This window comes from Aplysia californica, unplaced genomic scaffold, assembly GCF_000002075.1.
Source record: "Aplysia californica isolate F4 #8 unplaced genomic scaffold, AplCal3.0 scaffold00061, whole genome shotgun sequence".
Lineage (NCBI taxonomy): Eukaryota > Metazoa > Mollusca > Gastropoda > Aplysiida > Aplysiidae > Aplysia > Aplysia californica.
Window position 1 is genome coordinate 1284518 of NW_004797331.1, and position 5123 is coordinate 1289640.

General features: G+C 42.3%; 1 protein-coding gene across 2 annotated transcripts in view; it reads right to left on the minus strand.

Moving 5' to 3' along the window:
• Positions 1-4765, minus strand: part of LOC101863728 — a 15571-nt gene extending 10806 nt beyond the window's left edge. For both annotated transcript variants that reach the window (XM_005093283.3, XM_005093282.3), the window contains exon 1: positions 4376-4765. The gene's annotated coding sequence lies outside the window, so the exon portion shown is untranslated. The remainder of the gene's footprint in view (positions 1-4375) is intronic.
• Positions 4766-5123: the final 358 nt, after the last annotated feature.

Here is a 5123-nt window from a genome sequence, read left to right on the forward strand (position 1 = left end):
GGGGAACAAGTACGTGGAGGTAAGGAATACAACGGAAAGGCAGGGCCCAAGGGAGGTGGTTACAAGAACATAATAAGGGTTGATTAGTACGTTACGTTATAAATTAGTTGTATTTGTTAATTTTTTTTCTTCTATTTTTTTATTATTTATTTTCAGACTCAATGCAGCGGTCTCATCAAATGTTGGAATTCTCGACGCAGCCCGGGCTGAGAAGCTCCTCAAGGAGACGTACGACGTGATGCTACCAGACACAGAACTAAGCGCCGCAAAAAGTCACCAGAGTGCTCGAGTTGATGCCGTGGCCTCAGACATACTGACCAAGTATCACCTCATTATAAAAGAGACTCATGCACTGTTATGAGTGACAGGTCTTTTCAGGACCGTGTCTTTAGAACAGTATGGTACTGAGAACTATCACGTCACTATATGCACACTTGTTTTCGACAAGTACGCTGACCTGATGAAGGATGTCACTAAGTTGGGCAGCTTTAGTGACTTGATGATTCTCAGTGCTATAAGCGCTGCCCTCAATATATCTATCCAGTCCTACTGTCCGCCCACACAGGCTGCATATTTTTTAAGCGAGCCTTTGTCCCGTGTGGTGCTTGGGCGAGGTGTGTCTAAAAGACAAAAATCAGATGTCATTTTAATGTGGACCACCACATTCGTTCCGAAAACACCATCTCGGTTCAGACAAAACCACTTTTTTGTGTTGAAAAAAAATACAGCCTGATGTTGTAATGGTTGACTTAACCAATGAAGGTGTTGATGATGGTAGTGTTTGTGGTGATGCTGGTGGTGGTGGTGTTGGTTGTAGTGCAGATGATGCAGACGTTGGTGATGAAGGTAGTGGTGCAAATCTGGATGATGATGGTAGTGTTTTTGGTAATGGTGGTAGTGTTTGTGGTGATACTGGTAGTGGTGGTGTTGGTTGTAGTTCAGTTGATGCAGACGTTGGTGATGAAGGTAGTGATGCAAATCTGGATGATGATGGTAGTGTTTTTGGTAATGGTGGTTGTGGTGATGCTGGTGGTGGTGTTGGTGTTGTTAGTAGTTCGGATGATGCAGACGGTGTTGGTAGTGGTGCAAATCTGGATGATGATGATGAAAATGGTTGTGGTGATGCTGGTGTTGGTGTTGGTAGTAGTTCGGATGATGCAGACGTTGGTGATAATGGTAGTGGAGCAAATCTGGATGATGGCAGGAAACCTCTGCCCTGTGATGATTTTTTTGGACGCGGATGTGCTTATAGATTTGTTGAGCTCAGCCTCACTCTCCATTAGTTTGGAAAAGGTACCCATTGGGCCCAAGGACAATGTATGCTTCGATGTCAGTAACGAAGACAACATAAAAAAGAGGGCGCAAGGTAGGATGATCGGGGGACATGGAAGGGGGGTGGAAGCAGTAAAACATTTTCCTTGAAAGAAGAAGGCACAATCAGATCAGTTTCTTTAAAGGACAACAAATACACTGTCAGGAAAAAAAATGACAACAAGATGTTTTTCGTACCACTGGACCCTCAGCCACCTGTAGACAACATTCTCATCCTCCACAGATACTACGCCAAACACGGCAGTGGAGAGCAGTATAAAAAAGAGTCTCTTGATTGTCGGGGGGTACTCCCATTGCAGTGTATGAGTACAAAGGAGTTTGTCCGCAAATTAAGCCACATTCATATGTAAGAATGCACCCACAAGTAATGCAAAAAGTCAAATCGGAAACAAAGTTTAAGAAAGCTAGTGAGATATATTCCTCATGCGACTTTTTTGAAGGGCCAACCAACAAAAGGCAAATATACAATGCCAAGGCTAGAGCAAAACAGGGTTCACAAGATGTCCACAAAGCCACTTTTGCTGACGAAGTGGCAGCAGTCGAAGAACTGCAACATACCTTGCCATTCATACAGTTGATAATAAGACAGAGTCAGAAAGTGCCATGTATTGTGTTGTACGCACAAGACCAACTTGAGGACCTAAAGAGGTTTTGTTGTCTTCCGATGTCAGGTGACTCGACGGTTCTGGAGCTAGATAAAACGTTTAACTTGGGAACTGCCCACGTCACAGTTATTGTTTTTAAATGTTTAGCAGTCAAGACTAAGCGGCATGACGATTTTCCTGTTTTCTGCAGGCCAATGTTTCTCCATGGCAACAGCGACAGAGAAACTTTTTGTCTATTCCTGCACCACCTGTCAGGAAAGCTTGGTGGCTGTGCGCAGTGCCCAGCTCTTGGCAGTGACAAAGAGAAAGCTCCTCGTCAGGCCATGTCCTTGGCATTTCCCACGTCACTAAGACTGGCATGCACACATCTAAAGAAAAACTTCAAGCATGCTTTGGCCGATAAGATAGGCATGCCCCGAGATCAGAGACAGAAACTTATCAAGTATATTTTTTCACCTTCTGGTACTGTTGCCACATCTAACAACTATGTGGAGATAGAGGATAAGTTTCTGTCTCTGATTGATAGCATTGATAATGCCCAAATTAAAGTGCTGTTGGAAAGATTGTCTCCTTTGATGATCGAGAATGCCAAGGCATTGGACCGCTCCGGGTTGTGCTTGGATAACGCCCTATGGACAAACAACAACAGTGAGTCCATCAACCATGTGCTAAAGCAGGCATGCTCATGGCGTTCTTTGAAACTTGTCGACTTAATACTCAAGCTGCACATGGTGGTGGAATACGGGAAGTTCAAAGGGCCATCTGCGGCATTGGGGGGGGGGGGGGGGTTGTCCTGACAGACGAGTTAAAAAAAATTGGGGTGCTGCAAGATGTTTGGTTTACAAAGGTGCTGCAAGATGTTTGGTTTACAAAATACAAAAAGCAGATGGCCAGACACATGCAGAAGTATGCTTTTTCAATAAAAGAGTTAGTATCAAGGAGCACCAACTCACATAAGGTTGCGGTAGAACCCAAACACAAAGGGAAAAAACCTGGTCAGAAAAAACGAAAACAGGCAGAAAATACATCTATTGTCAAGAAAGTAAGACCTACACACGATTACGATTCATCAGATGAATTTTCAGATTTTGTTTAAATACTTCTTTGTGACCTGCGTAGCACCTACCTACCTGCCTCCCAGACATCGGAAACACTCTATACAGCGACAAAGCACAGCTGATTAAAACCTGTCAATTCTTTGCCATATCGACAGACCGAAGGGCTAGAACCCAAATGGCCGCTGGATCGGAAAAGTAAAATAAAAGTAAAGTAAGTTTAAATACTTCAGTGTTTACTGTTTAGTTTTCAAAACTTTCTGTTACTCGTCAGGACAAATCCCACCATGCAGTAGTATGTCGATTGTAAAAATTCAATCTATCCATAAATATTTGTCTTTTTGGGGAATTTTTTGTATATTTGTAATAATTGTATTTATTGACATTATTTTGAATACATATTTTGTACGTGTTATGTTTTCTGGCTTTTTGTACTTCTTGTACAATAACTGATCCTGATTTTTCAGGAATGCGTCTTTGCGATAAAGGGAACTTGTGAATTTGCTTAAGCGTCTCTTGTTATTATTGCTCGTGGGTATCCCCTGTATCTCCGGGTACCCGCCCATCTCTCTCTGTCACGTCACGACATTTGGAAATGCTATTCTAGACCGGTCCAGAAATACTGAGATTCTAGCATTCGGTCTACCCTGAGCCAAGAGGGCGCTGAAACTTTCCGAAATCACAAAAGAGTTCCCCTACCGGGTCTGTATACTTTGTGACTTTGTTCTCGGTTACCGGGTCTGTATACACTATACACTCCCTTCTAGCATAGATCTAGCCTAATCTTTGATTCTAGGCTGCCTTCTGAAACTAAAATGATGATTTCATCCAAAGGTACAAAGGTGTTTTCGAGTGTTTTCGAGTGTTTTCGAGTGTTTTCGAGTGTTTTCGAGTGTTTCCTAGTGTTTTCAAGTGTTTTCGAGAAAAATAAACACCCAAAAATGTTTCTTCCCAGTCCTCGAAGAATGGCAGAATGAAAGGATGGCGCCTAAATCTCGCAAATATCCCCGAAATTTTCGAGATCGGAAACCGTTCGGAGAAATAGAGTTCAAGTTTATTTTCCCGAACGTTCGGAGAAATAGTCACTTCGAATAATAAAGGCTAAACCAGCCACATTATGACTTCTGATACGGTATGCCCCTGAGGGTGACTGTCTCACCTTCAAACTTACATCTACAACATGCCCACGTTCTTGGAATACGAGTAATAGATCTAGATCTATGCTTGTATTGTAGTATAAGTGTTGTATTAATATTGTACTATCTTACTGTAATCATTATTGTGTTATCCCTTTATCTTTTTTTTATAACAGAATCTCAATTATGGTATTCGTGTGTTACTATTATATCATTATTATTGCATGGCAGAATAACACTAATTTACCTTCACGTTAGAGAATCCATAATCCTTATTAGAGAAGCACACTTTTTCAACGTCTTCTAGATGGACTACATTTTCCGTAACATTGGATTTGACTTATTTACACTTTCTGATCTCTGCATCCACATAATCACAGATGCCTCAGTTGTCACTCTTATAGGTTATGACCGTGTGCTGAACAAATTGCGTCAGAAATCCCCACTGTACCATTCTCGATGGGTACTAGTTTTTTCGTTGTTGTTGTGAGGGTTTTTGAGGGGGGGTTTTCCCCTCACTGACACCCCAGTGTCATTAGCAGTAATATCCTAATCAAAGTAAGCCTGATCTCGTTGCTCCTGGGCAGCTCGACTGATTCGACTTGCTACCAGCTCATAAATTACCACCAAACAGCTAATTTGTTGTACAAACACGAGCAGGCAATAGCAGGATTACAGCTTTGTTTCCTATTGGAAAGGGGGAGGGAGGCGTGGCTTTTTGTGTAATCAGAGAGGTAACTCGTGCGAGGGGCGGGGCTAAAGGACGTCACAACGACAACACGCGAATGAGATCAGAGGATTTGGCACGCGTCGAGCGAATAGAGAGTTTACGATTGTCGGACAATGATATAGGTGAACGTAGGATTGTGATCGGAGCTAAATTTTGCCATGTCGGTAGCAGAGAGGTTACGATTGTATTGTCAGAGAAGGTTAAACGTACGGTTGTTTGGTGGTTATAGCCTTTTTTTTAAAACAGTGATGGTCATAAAAGAGTG